Raw genomic sequence first — 9,616 nt, forward strand, 5'->3', positions numbered from 1 at the left:
GCCACAGTTTTCTTTGTCCTCCTTCATAGATTAATGAAATCTGTGTGTGGGAATATGTTTTTTAGGAATCTCAAGTACACCCTTCCGTGCAGTTCTGAAAAGACAGCATTTCTGCCAATAAATAAATACACAATTTATTTTCCAAGGAAACATAAATCTGGAAAAGAAAGCCAAGTTACATTAGCTTGCCTAATTTTGATTGTAGTGTTTGGCTCTGTATAACTTGGGGATAGTGTTGTTAAAGTTTGGGGTCAAAAAGAAGAAAGGGGGAGAAGTGCAGGTGATAGTGAAGACAGACACATTTGAATATGAGAGTGGAACACAAGGGGAAAAGATGATTTCAAAAGCAGGGGCCCTCTTTGAAGAGACAGCTTGAAATCACAGGGGTAAGTGCCATTCTGATATCATTTAGTTGTTAGATTTTGATTTCCTATTTGTGTGCTACTTTTGTATGACTTGCTTTTGTACCATTATGGAAAACTGAACAGAGCATGAGAAATGATGGGAGGAATTTCTTCAATTTCAGTTTCAGATCTGAGGGAATATTCATAGAGAGGACGAAAATAATATATCAATGGTATGTGACCTCAGTGAAGGTAAATGCATTAAAAACAAAAACAAACCAAATGCTTTCAAATGTTGGAAATGTTATAATGATTACACCAAATTTATCTCAGGTTGATCCTTGGGTAGAAGGTGGTGTCCTTCAAAGAACAAGTATTTGACTTGCATTTGATGTGTTTTCTTTTGAGCCTTTGTTAGGATGGCTGACAAATGGCGTCTAAATTGTTGCAAAATGTGTTTATGGCAAAAATTAGAAAGTGGCATCAGTACCCACTGTTAAGGGGAAACAATAAAGTCCTGTGACATCTTAAAGCAGGGGTGGCTAAACCACCAGATGTTGCTGAGACTCTTAATTTCCATCAGCCCCAACAGCATTGCCATTGGACAGGGATAATGGGATTTGTAGTTCAACAGCATCTGGAATGCCAGAGGTTAGCCACCTGCCTTTAAGACCAACACATTTTTTTTAATGGCATATAAGGTTTCAAGGACTTGAGTTCACTTCACCAGATGCATGAAATGTTATCCTTAGTTGACAAGTACATGTACACATGATTTGAAGATGGAAGGGGAATGGTCAGCTGTAAACAGAGTCATCAGAGGGAAACGAAATGCAAAATAAAAATAAAAATGCAGAGCGTTACAATTATGCTACAGTGCAAATGGATATAAAATTATTAGACTGACCATTTCAAGTAGTGATACAGACATCCTGCCATTGTGGAATAAGACCTGCTACTGTCAGGCCATGGGTGTTAGAACTGACCTTGATAAGTCATAATTCAGTGGTTTTATAATGGAGTCTCCCTTTGGCAGTTTTTCAGATCAAGAATGGCCTCCAGTAACCGTCTGGAAATAGTTGCTGTTAAAGAATAGCTGATTTGAAGTTTTAGATATAGCCGAAATGAGTAAGCTATTGGATAAGGTGTAGGAAAGGACTAGTTGTGTTATTTCGGTTGGTTTTCTGGAAAAGTGAGACACACTTGTTTATGTCAGGCATGAGGAACCGCTGGCCAAGATAGGCCCACCAGGAGAATTGTTTGATTCACAAGATCATTTCCCCCTAGCACTCCCAAGAGTTCTTCTTCAAGTGGGGCTTGCATTCAGTGCCTTTAAAATTTGGAACCAGGTGCAAGCTCTGTTGAGATCGACTCCACTCGGGACCTCCCAGGTGGAGCCCATCCCTGTGGCAGGGATTGTCTTTTGCAGACATGGCTTGAATCCAAGCTGCGCCTATAAAGGAATAAAAGAAAGACTCAGGGGCGCAATCTGGATTCCTTTCCTTTGAAGTTCCCCCTCCTTCTGCATTTTTTATTTATTTAACAAATTTTAAATGCCGCTTGACTGCAATAAATCCTCTAAGCAATTTATGGGAAATATTCAGGTTATCAGTAAAAACAGTTAATTTTAATAATCTTTAAATGTTTTTAACAGCAAATAAATAAATAAAATGAAGCATATCAGCATCTATGGGCCTGGATAAGCTTGCTTAAATGAATGTTTTAAGCAGGTCCTAAAAATGATGTCAATAGGCAGGGGAGTTCCACGGTGTAGGTTGTGCCACACTAACAGATTGATTTCCTACAACTGTGGAATGAGTATAGCGTGGCAGCAGTAACAATGCCATTTCCACAAATGGAGCGGTTGAGTGAGCATATATGGGGTAAGTAAACTGCAAGTAAACTGATCCCAACCTGTTGAGGGCTTCCTATACTAAAGGAACACCTTGAACTTGGCCAGTTACAAATCAGTCCAGATCTCTTAAGCCACTTGATGTCATGGGGCCTGTCAGAGAATAGATAGGCGGGCATTTCGACCCACTTGTCACAGTGGCCTGCAGGGGTAGCAGAGCCATCCAGTTACCCCGGTTGATGTAATGGAACTTTTGGTTGTCATGGCATCCAATAGGAGAGATGCTTGTGTAGGAAATGAAAGCTAAGAGAATAGAACCTCAACTATTTATATGTTTTATAGACATAAAACATGACATTGAATTGTGCTGCAAGACAATAAGATACAAATTCTAGGGCGTTCTTGTTGGTCCAGAGAAGTCAAGAGGCATATTGTCTCATGATGCACTATCTCAAGCTCCTAACCTGCCAACAAAGATACTCTTCTGCAGCATTCTAAGCTTGAGCATTATGAAGGTATTAATTAAGGTCATCACTAAGTTGAATCAGATGTACATTATTACAGGCTTCATGTGAACAGCATGTTGGAACTTTAGTGCAGCCTGAATCTGACTCTGTTTTAGAGATCAAACTTGGAAAACCTAGAACACATTCACTTGTTAGTAAAAGGAGCTTAAACATATTGCACATGCTCCTCCTGGAAGCACCCTCTCCTGTGGATCCAACTGTGAAGGAGCAGCAGAACCCCCACCGTCCAATATTCTCTCCCTATCCCATGTTTGGTTTCCTCAGGGCTATAGTGCTGATCTCTAGCACTAGGTAAAATTTTCCTGTCCTAGGTTTTGACTGTGCATAGGGCCATGGGTGCTGTAAATTTCTACGTACACTGAAAGCTCATACCACACTTCTATATACTGCTTCCCCACCTCCGAAGAAAAGCTCCCATCCAATTGTTAGGGAGTCCTCTTGCTTATTGTAGTAACTGGGGCACTGCGTATTGACCATGTGTGCCCCACGTGTCATCTCTCCCATATTTGCTTGGAAATGCTTTTAACTACCTTGTTTGGGCCAGGCTTTGAATGACCCATTTTGCATGAAGGAGGGAGGGGGAGAGAGAAATGGACAAATGTCTGACTTTTTATAGTTCTCCAGTGATCAGGGTATGTTGAACTATGCCTGTATAATTTTTTCAAGGCCACTCCCATCACGTGCAGGTTATCCTTGCGGTTCTGAAGCTCCAGTGAGACTCGAGCATCTCCACAGATTGTTGCACACGACTTGTACATGGAGCAATATACAGTGGTACCTCGGGTTAAGAACTTAATTCGTTCTGGAGGTCTGTTCTTAAACTGAAACAGTTCTTAACCTGAAGCACCACTTTAGCTAATGGGGCCTCCTGCTGCCGCTGCGCCGCCACTGCATGATTTCTGTTCTCATCCTGAAGCAAAGTTCTTAACCCGAGGTAAAATTTCTGGGTTAGCGGAGTCTGTAACCTGAAGCATATGTAACTGAGGTACCACTGTACTGAAATACATACTGTAGAAAGATTAAAAGTGTGATGTGTTATTTAGATGGCAGTCAAAATAATGTTTAGAGCTTGGGCATTTAATGCATCTAAAAACAGCATGATTATTATTATTATTATTTGCCTTGATGCAATATCAAGCTATTGGATGAAGCTACCATGCATCTGGATTAGCCCACATCTGCCCACTGTGAGTTCTTGGCATCCTTCTGAAACATCTGGCTTTGGTTGTCCTTTGAGGGGATATGATAGCTGCATCCCAGCACTGAGCCAGTAGGACAGTTCATATGTTCCTAACGTTTTATGTGCAGAAATACAGGGCCTCACTGCATGCCTGTCATCTTGGCTCCTAGTCTACAATGTGTCAAAATGCGAAGCACATGCAGCTGTTACGTAGCCACATTTGTTTTTCCCCAGTTACAACCGGGCTTGTTATAGTTGGACCATACATTTCTATGCTAAAGCACTTAATAATAATGAGAGCCACATTTTCATGCGCTTACCTAATATTTGTCTAGCAGGCTCCGTAGAAGACAAGTTCGTCAGTCTGTGGGTGGGAAGTCGATCTGTCTTCTAGAATTTGGTGTAACAAATATCAGTTCCAAAACAAACAGTTCTGGATAGGACCCTGAATTGGGGGGGGGGACCCAACCCAACCTTCCCAAACCAATTTTCGTTATTGTTCAGCACAATAGCATAGGCAGTGTTAATATTATCCAGATGCATAGAAATGTTTCAATTAAACCACAGTCAGATGTAATATTGTGCTGAGTTGATGTACTGTGTTTGTTGTGATCTGCTCTATGACTGTTCAATGGAAGAAGGTGGGATATTAATCCAATAAATGGTAATTTGGGACTCTGCAGCCTCAAGAGAAATGAGTGAAGTGCAGGTGCTGCTGGGCAATTGGATTCCAAGGTCGTGGGATGAAATAGAGGAAAGGATGGCAGCCTGGAAGCAAGATGGTTTGAGTACATAACGCCAGTTCTGGTCTGACTGCACTGGCTGCCAGTTAGTTTCTGGGGCCAATTGAAAGTCTATATGACCTATAAAGCCTTAAAGAACTTGGGACCGTAATGCCTCAAGGACTGCCTCTCCACATATGAACCAACCCAGACCCTGCAATCATCATCTGAGGCCCTTCTTCGTGTGCGTCCTCAGTGAGGAGTCCAGAGGGTGGCAACATGAGAATGGGCCTTTCTGCAGTGGCTCCCTATTTGTGGAATGCTCTCCCCTGGCAGGCACGCCTGGTGCCTTCATTACATATCTTTAGGTGTCAGGCCAAAAGCATTGCTCTTTTTCCAGACCTTTGGCTAATTAAGCAACCTATGGCCTTTAAACTGTGTTTGTGGGGGCATTGTTTTAGTTTTTTACTGTGTTAGGTAGTTTTGTGTTTTTGTATTGTAACCTACCCTGTGAGCCTCAGATGAAGGGCGGTATAGAATAATAATAATAATAATAATAATAATAATAATAATAATAACCAAATTTCAAACTGGGCTTTTCAGAGTGTCACTTCTGCTCTGATTGAAGTCACCTCATTTGTTTTTCTGCGTTCCTCTTTTTTCTCTCCATCGCTACTGGAATGCTTGCTCACCTGCTTGTTTATCCCCTTCGGCACATTCACTCACATTACAGTGTCCTGATGAAGTGCTGCAAGCAAGGATTTAAGCGGCTCTTTTTGGTTCTCCAGTTTCTTTTCTGCTGCTAATGAGTTTTCAAAATGTTTCCTGAGCTGTTTTCACTCTGAATATTTCCTTCTAGGTTATATTGGCCAATAAACTTGGTGCGATTTGTTAGTAGTACTATATTGGCGCTGTAACTCTCCCATCAGTTTGACTTCACCCTTGAACACGCACTCTTCCATTGCCTCCCGAGACAGACAGGTGCCAACTGACTGGTTGTTAAAATACTCTGTTAAAATTCCTGATGTTCTGAGTTTTAATCCCTGTACTCATTATAGTGAAATCGGTCTGGAGCATAATGGAGTATGTGTGTACACATGTTGGTAAAGTGAGTTGGTACAGTTATGATGATGATTACAATTTATGAATTGCTTTCTAAACTGCTGTTTCAAGGTGATTTGCATGTAAGATAATTAAAAGCAGATAAAAACACAAAAGCTTTTTTTTTTTTAAGTGTGAAACCTTAACAAGTGGACACTTTTATGCAGCTGGGAGAGACTGTTAAAACACTGCCCCCCTCTTCCGTAGATGATCCAGAAAGATACCATGGTCAATGAAATCAAAAGCTGATGCAAGATTTGCAGAGGAAGGACTTGGGTGTTTTTCTGGGAAACTCAGGCCTGAACTGCACGCATGTTTGGTCATGGTAGCTGATCTTGAAGCCTTCCTTAATGGTCTCTGTGCAGTTCCACATATAGCGCATCAGGCATTCCTTTTTAAAAAAAGAATGTCATGGCTGTGGGAGCAAGCTCCCTCTAGGCACAGCTGGTTTGCCTGGGTGAGAAACGTCTTATAGACTCTTGCCCATGTTATAGGCTCTTGCCGCCCACTGTCAGAAATCGACAAAGAATGCATGTCATAACAGACTCTTGAGCAACTCTGTGGGAGCAGGCCATCTCTGCAGTTAATTCTTTGGCCAGGGCCACTATGACACCGAGTTCAGTTTCACCCTGTTTGCCCTTGCTATTGTCTCTTCAATCAGTTTCAGTTACTGTGACAGCTCTCGCTGGCTACACAGTGAGCCCTCTTGCTTCCACTCGTTTTTGGTACTTACTCAAATGTCTTTCATGTCGATTGCAGTCTATGGTACTCATGTAGCAAGTGGGTTGTGTGGAAGACTTCCCTCTTGGGTTTGGGACCACTAGGAGCATGTCCAAGAAGCTCACATTGAAGACTTTTGTGTTAGACAAGTGTGATAGCATGAGATGCAGGATGAGGGCCGCCCACTTTCACAGAATTGATTTGCCAATCTATTATGTTGTGTGTGTTTGGTGGATTTCTTAATATTGCAAACATGAGTTTATGCTCCTCCCACAGGCAAAATGGTTGTGCCAGTCAAAGGGAAATTTACCTCCAAAGTTATTACCTTTGTTTTTTGAAAAACACCCATTAAACTATATATGGGACAGCACAGGTGACCACTCAAAGAATTAGATGCAGGTAAGTAACCTGCCTCTTCCATGAGGTTATGGTTCATTCAGTGGCGAGAAACCACTCGTTTTTTTAATTAATTACAGTAGCTGCAGATTATATACCATGGGCATTTAGGCTTCCCATAAGACTTAATTGTAAATTATATGTTGATCTCCGGCAGCAGTTTCTAGATCAACTCTGCATCCCCAAATAGAAACCAGAGTTAGAGGTCATACATTTTCTATTATTGGGGAATAATCAGGAGCTCACCAAGTTAGTGGCTAAATATCTTTATCTGGTTTTTGTCATCGAAACACATTGCAGGCGTCTGATTTCCCTGGAGACCTAGAGATGTAATGTTAGACTGCTCTGCCTCTTTCATTTGACAAATGTTTTGTGTCACTGGGAAGGCAGTAATTCTGTATTGATTTGCTATGGATGTTTGTATGTGATGCCAATAAAAGGTTTGATGATGATAAGACTTACAATGTGTTAAAAATAAACTAATTAAAACAATCTCACTACATAGACTGCATTGAAACTAAAGTGATTCCATTCCCTTAGTTAATGAACTTTCTTATTAAATATTATATAAAACGGAGCTTATGTATGCCCCACAGAGGAACTTACGGTCTGCAAATAAAAACATCCTGAAGATCCCAAGCCACAGAGAGGTTAGGCTGGCCTCAACTAGAGCCAGGGCTTTTTCGGCTGCGGCTCCAATCTGGTGGAACGCTCTGTCACAAGAGACAAGGGCCCTGCAGGACTTGACATCTTTCCGCAGGGCCTGCAAGACAGAGCTGTTCCACCAGGCCTTTGGTCAAGGCGCAGCCTTACTCCCTCCTTTGGCAATCTTTACAAAACTTTAGTTTATGGTTGCCATCAATTTTGATTTTAATTAATTTTTATAATGTTTTTATAATGTTGCACTATTTTAGTGTTGTTAGCCGCCCTGAGCCCGGCTTTGGCTGGGGAGGGCGGGATATAAATAAAATTTATTATTATTATTATTATTATTATTATTATTATTATTATTATGTTGACCAGCGATGCCTGTGCACAGCCTGCTTCCCTTTAACTGTACCCCTGATAAGCTCTCAATCTCCTCTATTAGCTCTTGTATTTCAGCTTCAGATGGCTTTATATTAATGTGAAGAAGGTGCCTTTACTGGACAAGATTTCAAGCTACCCTGCATATTCTATCAATCGTTGTAAAAAGACAGGTGTATTTCTCAGCTATAGACAGGGACTGGGCTTACCTATTTCTCATTCACGTATAGGAGTCAGATGGTTTGCAAACCCATTGGGATTTTATATACAGTGCAGTGACCTACAGAAGGATAGGAATGGCCAGGTCGTCTTCATATAGCATTACAACAGATAGCCTGTAAAAGGCAGTCCATATATTGTTTGGTGGATTATCCCTATACTGGGATGGAACTGATGTGAATGAATAGTTGGAGGGTTTTGGATATGATTTGCTGGGGTGGTTATAATCAACACCCTGGGGCTACTTCCAACATTTTTCTTTGCTGTACATCACTTTTTATTGTATATAATTTTTAGGTCACCTTGAAACCTTCATGGTATAAAGCAGGCACACCCAAACTTGGCCCTCCAGATGTTTTGGGACTACAACTCCCATCATCCCTAGCTAACAAGACCAGTGGTCAGGGATGATGGGAATTGTAGTCCCAAAACATCTGGAGGGCCGAGTTTGGGGATGCCTGGTATAAAGCCACAAATCTGTCTGTCTGTCTGTCTGTCTATCTATCATCTATCTATCTATCTATCTATCTATCTATCTATCTATCTATCTATCATCTATCTATCTATCATCTATATCTATCTATCATCCATGATTAGGGCCTTTCCAGATGGTTGTTTAACCATGAAAGACTGATTAAATAAATCAATCAGTCACCCAGATCTTAGCACTGTATTGTACACTCTACTTGCCCTAAACAATGTTAAGTTGCATAAAAAAGGAGAAGCCTTGCTGCAGAGGAATAACCTTGTCCCACATCCCACGTTTGCAAGTTTACAAAAATGATTAGTACAGATGTGCATTCCTTTATGAGAGAGTGGGGAGCAGCACACAGCCTTCAAAGAACTCAAAAGGAAATAGAGAAAAGGAGAGAGAGATGGAGGAGTGACAACCTGGGTGCAGTTCCGAGGGAAGAGGTAAGCACTACTATCCCGTTTGAAGGTGTAGCGAGGAGCATAGCCTAGAAAGCCTTTTTTAAAAGGATGATATTATTATTAATGGTGGTGTTGCACAACTGTTCCTCATTTCATGTGATATCCCAGGCATATCTAACCAGTGTCCCCGGCATGCAGCCACATTCTACGGAGCATTCAAAATTGCAGTTAAGTTCTCATGGGAAAAAAAGCTTAATTTTGCTACAGTAAGCAATTACCACTTTTCCCAGAAGTAAAACTGTATTTCACACCAAGTTTTATCTTCTGGAAATACATGTTGCACAGGATCCAGAAGTAACGACTTCACAATTAATATGCATCAATTGGAAAACACCGTTTGGAAGCACCATGAAGCTATATGGGCTGCTTCTCTCTCACTAGATATTTTCTAAAAACTGCAGGTTCAGCTCTGTAGATGGCATGTCTTTCTGCCCATGCCTGATCTTCCATGTCAAGTAACAGCCTCCTGGGTCATGGATCCTCACGTCGAGTTCCCCTGACCTCTTGCGGACATGCAGATCTTGCCATATCTGGTTCAACTTCCAGATGATACCATCAGAGTATTAAAACACCATATGCCTTTCACCATCTAGTTT

The sequence above is a fragment of the Podarcis pityusensis genome (genome assembly GCF_964106645.2).
Source record: "Podarcis pityusensis genome assembly, chromosome: 6".
In the NCBI taxonomy this organism is placed as follows: Eukaryota; Metazoa; Chordata; class Lepidosauria; order Squamata; family Lacertidae; genus Podarcis; species Podarcis pityusensis.